Genomic DNA, 11,637 nt, shown 5'->3' on the forward strand with positions numbered 1-11,637 from the left:
ATGTTATAGAATTATCGATCAAGAAAGTGGCCGATTTAAGTCTACAACGAATACAATTATCTATAAAAAGTGTTCGATTTAAGGTTACGTCTAATACAATTGTCTAAAAAACAGTTTTAGATTTAAGGTTACATCTTATACAATTATCTATAAAAAGGGGTTGAATCTTGTAAAATAGAAAATAATAATCAATAAAGAAAGTGGCCGAATGAAGGTTACATCAAAAACAATTATCTATAAAAAATTGGTCGATCCAAGATAACATCTAATAAATTATCTATAAAAAGTGGTTGAATCTTGAAAAATGTAATAAAATTATCAATGAAGAAATTGACTGATTTAAGGTTACATCTAATACAATTATCTATAAAATATGAACGATTTTATGATACATCTAATACAATTATCTATAAAAAATGGTCGAATCTTGTAAAATGTTTAAGAATTATCAATAAAGAAAGTGGCCGATTTTAAGGAACATCTTATACAATTATCTAAAAAAAAGTGACCTATTTAATGTTTTATCTAATACAATTATCAAAAAAAGGTCAAATTTACTTTAAAATGTGATCAATAAAACAGTGGCCGGTTTAAGGTTACATCTTATACAGCTATCTATAAAATGTGGTCGATTAAAGGTTACATTTAATACAACTATCTAGAAAAAGTGGTCGAAATTATTGTACAAGATAGTAAAATAATCAATAAAGAAAGTGACCTATTTAAGGTTATATGTAATACAATAATGTATAAAAGTGGTCTAATCTTGTAAAATGTAATAGAATTATCGATCAAGAAAGTGGCCGATTTAAGGCTACTACGAATACAATTATCTATAAAAGGGTTCGATTTATGGTTACGTCTAATATAGTTGTCTAAAAAAAAGTTTCTGTTTTAAGGTTACATTAATGCAAATATCTATAAAAAGTGGTTCAATATATCGTAAATTATAGTAAAATAATGTATAAAGAAAGTGACAGATTTAAGGTGTAATCTAATACAATTATCTATAAAAAGTGGTTGAATCTTGTAATACATCTGATACAATTATCTATAAAATGTGGTCGATTTATTACATCTAATACAACTATCTATAAAAAGTGGTCGAATTCATTGTAAAATAGAGTAAAATAATCAATAAAGAAAGTGACAGATTTAAGGTTAAATCTAAGACATTATCTATAAAAAGTGGTTGAATCTTTAAAAATGTAATAAAATTGTTAATGAAGAAAGTGGCCGATTTAAGATTACATCTAATACATTATCTATAGAAAGTGGTAGAATCTTGTAATATGTAATAGAATTATTAATGAAGAAAGTGGCCAATTTAAGGTTACATCTGATACAAATATCTAGAAAAAGTGACTGATTTAAGGTTACATCTTATACAATAATCATTGTTCGATTTTATTGTAAAATGTAGTAAAATAATCAATAAAGAAAGTGACCGAGTTAAGGTTACATCAAATACAATTATCTATAAAAAGTGGTTTAATCTTGTAAGGTTACATCTAATACAATAATCTATAAAAAATGGTCGATTTAAGGTTACATCTAAAACATTATCTATAAAAAGTGGTTGAATCTTGTAAAATGTAATAAAATTATCAATAAAGAAAGTGGCCGATTTAAGGTTACATCTAATACAATTATCTCGAAAAGGTGGCCATTTTAATTTAAATTATAATAAATGTATCGATACAAAAGTGGTTGATTTAAGGTTACATATAATGCAATTATCTATAAAAAGTGTTCGTAATACAATTATCTATAAAAAGTGGTCCAATTTATTGTAAATTATAGTAAAAAAATCATAAAGAAAGTGACAGATTTAAGGTTGCGTCTAATACAATTATCTATAAAGAGTTGTCGAATCTTGTAATACATTTTATACAATTATCTATAAAACATGGTAGATTTAAGGTTACATTTAATACAGCTATCTATAAAAAGTGGCTGCATTCATTGTAAAATAAAGTAAAATAATCAATTAAGTAAGTGGCCGATTTAAGGTTACATCTAATACAAATATCTAGAAAAAGTTACTGATTTAAGGTTACATGTAATACAATAATCAGTGTTCGATTTTATAGTAAAATGTAGTAAAATAATCAATAAACCGATTTAAGGTTACATAAAATACAATTATCAATAAAAAGTTGTTGAATCTTGTCAAATGTAATAAAATTATTTATGAAGAAAGTGGCCGATTTAAGGTTACATCTGATACAATTATCTAGAAAAGGTGGATTGATTGATTGATTGTTGGTTGCTTAATGTCCATTGGCAAATATTTCATGCATATTCAGGACGAGAACAAATTAACAATAAATACAATAGGTAGGTTCTGTAAGAGGGGCGTCCGGGATTAAGGTTGGAGAAATTTAGACTGCCACGGGAAATGAGGGTATATTGGATAGGGACAGAAATTTAGCCTTGCAACAGGTCACCTACGGACCCCTCAAAGAGTTGTTGCAAGGGTTCTTAACGTGCAAAGAGCGTTGCACTCTCATTACACGAGGCATCGGATTTAACGTCACCATTCTTACCGGACGAGGCTGCAAATGTGTACATCCCGCACAGCCAAACGGAAGCCCCACTTTAGCAAGGGTTTTACTGCCGGTCGGAGGAAGACCAATGGTGACCATACTTCTATTCCCCAGTCACCCTTTATAGTCCATGCTGGCTGAAAAACCTTCACTTCAGGTAAAAGTTACAGAACCTGAAGCCTCAGAGACAAAAGAAGTCTCAACCCAATCTGGGGAGGCAGCCGAGCCTATTTGGTATATCTGCCCAAGGAGCCGTACTCCAGAAAGAACATGGATAACCAGTCAACGAGACCAGCACTGTCCCGTGAGGGGGTGCCCAGTGGTGACACGCAATGTGCGTCGTCACGTGCAAGCTGAACATCTCACCTTCATGTTCGATGCCGGGCAGGAAGCAAACCTGATGTGCATCGGGGATTTCACCAATATCGAGGCCAGATGGTAATGGTGTTGGCACAATGGCCAACTACGACGACAGGCAAGAGTCCCGAGTGGATATTCCCAAGCTGGGGAAGACATGCCAGTATTCAGAACTGTAAACAGGGGTTGGCCTACCTCAGCCTGATTCAGGATACAGCCTGTGGCTAGTATCACTAGTCCAGTTTGCATTCTACACCGGAGGGTGATGGCATCCCTGATCCATCTGTTGCCAACCTCACAACAGGACATGCTGGCCACTGAGAAATTCAACCCCAATGATCGAGGCTAAAACCTGGAGGACCTAAATCTGAGGAATAGGAGTTTTTTCAATCCCTCAAGTGCAACCACAATGGTGGATAGGCTAGTTCCAGCTGGAGTGGAAGGCGGAAACTTTGGCCCTAAACAGAAGGTTGAGGAATCAGTAGACACCTGTTCAGCAGCCTTGGCAGAAAAGGAGATTGCCCTGCAACAAGAAGAGCTCAACAGCTCCATGTCCTCGGTTGAGGAGGTGCCAATGGAGGAACGGCACATTGATATCCTCCAGAACGGAGACGAGCGGCGGATGGTGCCTACGCACTCTTTACGGGAGCTTCGCCTTGTTGCGAAAGAACGATTCCCTGGCAGATGAGAGGCCAGCCTATTCTACCAGGATATCGTCCTTGACCCCTTATTAACTCAGAAGGGTGTCATTGGGATGGATCCCAGACCTACCATCAAGGTCTTTTTTACAGAATCCACTAAACTCTGAGCTATTAAATCTCTGTGGAAATATTAGATACCCAGTATGGGTTTGCTATAAAGACCTAGCCCAGGGATGCGAGGCCGAAAATTAATACTAATAGGATTATAAATATAATATCAAGAACATTTATAAGTGACAATATGAACTATCATATCATGTGAACAACTGGACATTCGTATAATTAACATGGACATATATGTATATACTTGAAATTTATTCCACAAGATGAAGGACTCTAATACTTGTGGCTGGATTTAATATATTCGTTAAAGGATTAATATTTGGAAAAGCATTTTAAATGTTTATGCTTGAACTGTTCGCCTCACATCCCATGTACAGTGTATACTTCGTTTATGTAGTTTAACCGACAAGATCTAGTAGCACCATCTTGATCACTGTATATTCAACCCTTGGATGGTGTAAACTTCCCAAATAAACGTGTATGGTGTAATGGTGTATGGCATATGGTGCAATGGTAGAAGGTGTATGGTGCTATGGTGTAATGGTGTATGAGGAATGGTGTGATTGTGTAACGTGCGATCGGGAATGGTGTGAATGAATGGTGTACGACATTTCATTGGTTGAAACCGAAGTTCATTTTATTTTAATTTTTCGGATTGTAAACATAAACATTAATAATAATCCTATTGTTCTTTTTTCCCAGTATAGCAAATTACTTTACTCGTTAGACTCTATGTTATATATATTATACACATATTAAAAAATCTTTTTTTTTCATATTCTTATTTACATTAAACTGTTAACAATGGCTATAAAATTACACACTTGTGATCACATGCAGTTATCATAAAAGAAAGGATTTTATTTAAACTAGAAGGCGAATAGAAAGGTTATCCACGCATCGGAACAATATTTTTATATCATGGGTTATCAACATCATTTTTAAAGTTGCTTCGTTCCCCATTTTTGACAGTCTCTTTATAAATATTTCATCGTAATTCACCTTTGTTTGCCTTGGATTTATCTTGTTTTCCCAAAAATGTTCAAAGGAAAATTGTACAGTGTTATTGCATATAAGGTGTCGTATAATTATGAACAATCTCGTCAATTTCCTTAGATTTGTCTTTACGGATTATAAATGATATCATGAACGTCCGAAAAAATATACTTATGTGAACAGGAATGAAATATTTGCCACTTGATATTTAGCCACCAACAAAATCACCCAACGGACATAATATACTAACAGTATACTTTTCCTAGAAGAGAACTTCTCATACTTTTCATTATAAAGTACAAATGAAATCTGTCATGTCAGTCACAGTGTTGGATGATGTGGTGGAATAGTTTTATTATACAAACCATCCTGAACTACATGAGTTTAAATCATCACACCTCAGCAAGCACGACTAATTTATGCGCAGACCAACCCATCACACAATAGCCCAAAAGGAATCTGTGATGTACCCATCCATATTCAGAAGTCATGGAAGTGGGATATACAAATACTGCATGATACTGACTTTAGTGACAGTTTTACGAATACATAGATAAAATGCTGGCACTCTAAATTAAAGCGAACAAGATTTTGTAGTTTTTGTTTTCCAATATTTCTGTCATATGTAATATATAAGCCATCCTAAAATAAAAATATTATTGCATTATAATGCGGCTATATATATTTACATAATAAAGTGCAAATATGGTCAGTTTTGGTTGATGCTTTAACATAGTTTTGTTATACGAGTCAGCCTGAGGTATCAAAACTACTGAAATTTTCTTGCGAGACAATATTTTGAATAAAAAGAGGACATGCTGGCTATCTAGATTGATGGGGACAAATTTTTGTTGTCATTGTATTGCAATGTTGCTGTCATTTGTATTATACAATCCATCCTGACATCAAAATATTGCTGATTTACTATGCGGCTATATAGATTTACAATAAAGTGCAAATATGGTCAGTTTTGGTTGATGCTTTAAAATAATTTTGTTATACCAGTCAGCCTGAGGTATCAAAACTACTAAAATTTTCTTGCCAGATAATATTTTGAAAAAGAGGACATGCTGGCTATCTAGATTAATCAGGACAAATTTTTGTTGTCATTGTATTGCACTGTTGCTGTCATTTGAGTTATACAATCTATCCTGACATCAAGATATTGCTGATTTACTATGTGGCTATATGGATATACATAATAAAGTGCAAATATGGTCAGTTTTTGTTGATGCGTTAAAATAATTTTGTTATACTTGTTAGCCTTAGGTATCAAAATTACTGAAATTTTGTTGCGACACAATATTTTGAATAAAAAGAGGACATGCTGGCAATCTAAATTGATGGGGATAATTTTTGTTGTCATTGTGTTGCAATGTTGCTGTCATTTGTATTATACAATCCATTCTGACATTAAAATATAGCTGATTTACTATGTGGCTATATAGATATACATAATATTAAAAGTGCAAATATGGTCAGTTTTGGTTGATGCTTTAATATCATTTTGTCATACAAGTCAGCCTGAGGTATCAAAACTACTGAAATTTTCTTGCGAGACAATATTTTGAATAAAATTAGGACATGCTGGCTATCTAGATTGATGGAGACAAATTTTTGTTGTCATTGTATTGCAATGTTGCTGTCATTTATATTATACAATCCATCTTGACATCAAAATATTGCTGATTTTCTATGCAGCTATATAGATTTACATAATAAAGTGCAAATATGGTCAGTTTTGGTTGATGCTTTAACATAGTTTTGTTATACGAGTCAGCCTGAGGTATCAAAACTACTGAAATTTTCTTGCGAGACAATATTTTGAATGAAAAGAGGAAATGCTGGCTATCCAAATTGATGGGGACAAATTTTTGTTGTCATTGTATTGCAATGTTGCTGTCATTTGTATTATACAATCCATCCTGACATCAAAATATTGCTGATTTACTATGCGGCTATATAGATTTACATAATAAAGTGCAAATATGGTCAGTTTGGTTGATTTGTTTAAATAATTTTGTTATACAAGTCAGCCTGAAGTATCAAAACTACTGAAATTTTCTTGCAAGACAATATTTTGAATAAAAAGAGGACATGCTGGCTATCAAGATTGATGGGGACAAATTTTTGTTTTCATTGTATTGCAATGTTGCTGTCATTTGTATTATACAATGCATCCTGACATCAAAATATTGCTGATTTACTATGCGGCTATATAGATTTACATAATAAAGTGCAAATATGGTCAGTTTTGGTTGATGCTTTAAAATAATTTTGTTATACGAGTCAGCCTGAGGTATCAAAACTTCTTAAATTTTCTTGCGAGACAATATTTTGAATAAAAAGAGGACATGCTGGCTATCTAGATTGATAAGGACAAATTTTTGTTGTCATTGTATTGCAATGTTGCTGTCATTTGTATTATACAATCCATCCTGACATCAAAATATTGCTGATTTACTATGCGGCTATATAGATTTACATAATAAAGTGCAAATATGGTCAGTTTTGGTTGATTCGTTTAAATAATTTTGTTATACAAGTCAGCCTGAGGTATCAAAACTACTGAAATTTTCTTGCGAGACAATATTTTGAATAAAAAGAGGACATGCTGTCTATCTAGATTGATGGGGACAAATTTTTGTTTTCATTGTATTGCAATGTTGCTGTCATTTGTATTATACAATCCATCCTGACATCAAAATAATGCTGATTTACTATGCGGCTATATAGATTTACATAATAAAGTGCAAATATGGTCAGTTTTGGTTGATGCTTTAAAATAATTTTGTTATACGAGTCAGCCTGAGGTATCAAAACTACAAAAATTTTCTTGTGAGACAATATTTTGAATAAAAAGAGGACATGCTGGCTATCTAGATTGATCAGGACAAATTTTTGTTGTCATCCCAGCAGGCACACAACGTTGAACCAACGTTGAAAATATGTTGAAATTTGGTTGTAGCTTCGATCAACGTAAAACCAACGTTGTATCAACGTCAATCTTATCAACGTTTAAATCACGTTGTTGAATCAACGTTGATTTGTGGTTAAAAATATCAACGTTGAACTGTCAACGTTGAATCAACATTGAGTTTAAGTTGATGCTTTCAATGCTTTAGTTGGTTGAAAATATAACGTTGATAAAAGGTTTATTTAAGGTTGATGACTTTAAGTGTCGACCGAAATTTTTATTTAAGATGAGATTGAACCAATTTTGTATATAGTCCTTTTTGCTTTAATTTTCACTTTTTATTTATATTGGTTTATACTGATGTTTTTGAATAAATTCAATGATTACTGTTGCATATATAAATTAATCTTCAAATTGGGATACAATATTTCAATAACGCGAAACAGATTTCTTTTTCCGATTGGCGCATGCGTATGAGGCCGACATTTCGAATTTATTTGCGCCAATTTGATTACCACAACACGTTAACAGTTGCTCTAAGCAGTGCAAAGTAAGTATAATTTTCATTTATTGTTTGTTTTAATGATAGTTATATGATAATTTAATGTAAACATTAATGTAGCCGTAACAATTCGCTGTCCCAGCAAGTATGAGTATACTATAGTGATTTAAGCAGATCGATCTATCGGATATAATTTATAATTATACATGTACGTAGTTGTCAATATCCAGCAGGCAAGATACAAATTTTGAAGCATCGGGGAACACCTTGACCTTAAGATATATTTGTACATTTAATTGGGTGAGGCAACTTATAATGTAAAAACTTGAAAAAGGGGGGTGGGGTTTATGAACAATTATTTGGTAAAAAGCTAAAGCGTATGGCAAAGTATTCTATCATTGCAGATATAGAAAGGTGGATTTTTTTAAATACCATGGAACATCGTAGAAATTGAAGAATTTATACATCTGGCAAATAATTAAAACCAATTATTGAAATTCACCTATGTGATCTCAAACTCGCTCATTTATATGTTGATGTAATTAAAAGTCAAAAGATTTACAACACATGGCATTCTTGACCTTGAAACACATTTAAAACAAACAAATTCTTTTCTCTTGATCAGAATAGATGTCACTCACAGCATGTATTCCGAGGATTTATTAATCTTGGTATAAGTGAAGCAATACGGCAGATAAGAAACACGTGTGACCATAACAAATTTATACACAATCTTACTAATTTCAAAGTTGGTATGATGCAGGTATATATGTCTCTGATAACGTCAAAATAAATGCTTTATCAATTGACAGTATTGAATTATTACAGCATAAAAAATTCAAGGAAATAGCAAATATTCGATCCTTTAGTTTTAATATCTAAACATAACCTATATGCATGAATACGTTAATTTTATAACACGTATCACGAAAGACTGGAATTTATTGCAGTTTGAAGAAGAATGTAAACAAAGTTTCAAAGTTGAACTACTTCTTGCGTTAAGCAACCATGCCGAAAGTATCTATTGATGAAGAATTTAGGTATAAAATGACATGTATCAATATAATTAATTATACGTGAATAATATTTATTTTGAATTATATTAAAGTAAAGCATCTTATTAAGATGACCATCCAAAGCTTTATCTGCGGAAACACTAAAAAGTGTATGGATCCTATCATGCAATATAGGATGCGTTGTTTTATGGATGTTTTATAATAACAATTGGAGTTGCTGTAAAGAAATCAGTGCTTGTTGGGCATTATTGTATCTTAAGATAAGTAAGTGTCAAGATCTCGGTGCTTGCGGTGCATTATTGTATCTTAAGATGAGTGACTGTCAAGATCTCGGTGCTTGTGGTGCATAATTGTTTCTCAAGATGAGTGACTGTCAAGATCTCGGTGCTTGTGGTAAATTATTGTTTCTCAAGATGAGTGACTGTCAAGATCTTGGTGCTTGTGGTGCATTATTGTTTCTCAAGATGAGTGACTGTCAAGATCTCGGTGCTTGTGGGGCATTTTTGTATCTCAAGTTGAGTGACTGTCAAGATCTCGGTGCTTGTGGGCCATTTTTGTATCTCAAGATGAGTGACTGTCAAGATATCGGTGCTTGTGGTGCATTATTGTTTCTCAAGATGATTGACTGTCAAAATCTCGGTGCTTGTGGGCCATTTTTGTATCTCAAGATGAGTGACTGTCAAGATCTCGGTGCTTGTGGTGCATTATTGTTTCTCAAGATGATTGACTGTCAAAATCTCGGTGCCCTTGATTCCCGGAGGCCGAGTTAGGGACATTGTCGGCCCCATTTGAGATAACAAAATGGTTGATTATATAAGGAATCACTGAAGGAAGACTTGAGCAGCCCCCCTTATGCAGTCAGTGGACCCCCTTATGAAAATTGCTGGATCTGCCACTGATTCCAGAATCTTGTTGGATTCTGCAGGATAAATTTCCTGTAATGCTACAATACAAATAGTTGGACTTAAAGGGTTTTCAACCAGTTCATGAAAAAAAGTAAAATCACACAAATACTGAACTCCGAGGAAAATTCAAAATGAAAAGTCCCCAATGAAAGGTTTTAGAAGTCCAAATTTTGTACGCGTTTTTATTTTAAAGTTAAAGAGGGAGTTAACAATTTGGAAATGCTGCACTTAAAAGTGTTTTTTTTTTAGATGATGTCTTACCAATAAACCCATGTCTGAAAAATACATATCGGGTAAAAAGAATAAACATGCCTTTGGTGGTTCAAGCTTGTTTGAAATAATAAGGGGGTGAGTATTGAAATATATACCATTGTTTTTCCACATTAAAAATGTGTGATATTTTGTCACAATTTCTTTAAAATGTGCTCTAGCATCTTTGTCTACTAAAATCTAGTATAGGTTTCTTTTTATTAAAAATATTAATTTTTACTATCTGAACTTAAGTTTTAAAAAAAAACCACATGGTCGCTCTTGATAAATTTTTAAATAATTAACAATAGCATTGCACAGAGATTATTTGTTCACATATGACAGTAGTGTTCTTTATTTGAGCTGCATAATGATATTAACCAAGTTAATATGATAAAGATAGTACAATATGTTTTTTTTCTGTTGCAGATGCTGTAGTTACGAATGTGCAACGGAGACCACAATATGGAACTACTGTGCAAGATGCCTAAAATGTGCCCCTGAAATATCTGGGAATGTGTCTAGCAGAAGGACTAATTTTTTTGAATAAAATTAAGTATTCAGTTTTTGTTTGTTTGAAATTGTAAGATGCATATGTGAGCACTTGTTGTATAACTACTATTTTATGTCACAAACATATTTTGTGTATGACACAACAATAAAGTTTCAGATTATCTATGCCTGGTAAGGTTAAAAGTTGTGCCTGTTCTTCTTGTCAAGTCTTGTATTATAAATACCAGACTCAGAAGTGAGTGGTCTCCTTACCAGTATTACCGAAACAAAGGGAATGACTTACTTTCCACTTACAGCTAATTTCGTAATGCTTGTAGAGTGAGACTTTGGTTAGCTTGCTTGCTATGTTTGTATAAACGTTAGCCCAAACAAAGTTACATTGTAATTAAGATTAACATCTGCTAACAATATAGACAGGCATAGTTATTCTGTATAAATTATATTTAAGTTTGATTGGACGTTATCCCAATAACAGTTGTACAATATACAAACAAAGCAAGCAAGCTAACCCAAGTCTTACTCTACATGCATTAGGAAATTAGCTGTAATCATAAAATGTAGAGAAATATAAAAGGGAAATATTCAAACAAGCAGAAATCTCATTGAAAATACACTGATAACGGTTCAACCATCATTCGACCTGATTTCATCATACACTGACCACAGTAAAAACAACATTCGAACTGATTTCAACATACACTGACCATATAGTTCAACCAACATTCTACCTGATTTCAACATACACTGACCATAACTCAACCAACATTCGACCTGATTTCAACATACACTGACCACAGTACAACCAACATTCGACCTGATTTCACCTTTCATTGACCACAGTACAACCAACATTCGACCTGATTTCAACT

The 11,637-nt window shown here is 33.0% G+C and overlaps 1 long non-coding RNA gene across 1 annotated transcript; it reads left to right on the forward strand.

Moving 5' to 3' along the window:
- The first annotated feature begins 8,100 nt into the window (after nucleotides 1-8,100).
- On the forward strand, nucleotides 8,101-10,779 carry LOC127732323 (uncharacterized). Its single transcript, XR_007996183.1, has 3 exons — nucleotides 8,101-8,133; nucleotides 10,256-10,354; nucleotides 10,685-10,779. It is a non-coding gene; the product is annotated as an uncharacterized LOC127732323 (long non-coding RNA).
- Nucleotides 10,780-11,637: the final 858 nt, after the last annotated feature.

The sequence above is a fragment of the Mytilus californianus genome, unplaced genomic scaffold, assembly GCF_021869535.1.
Source record: "Mytilus californianus isolate M0D057914Y unplaced genomic scaffold, xbMytCali1.0.p SCAF_23, whole genome shotgun sequence".
NCBI lineage: Eukaryota > Metazoa > Mollusca > Bivalvia > Mytilida > Mytilidae > Mytilus > Mytilus californianus.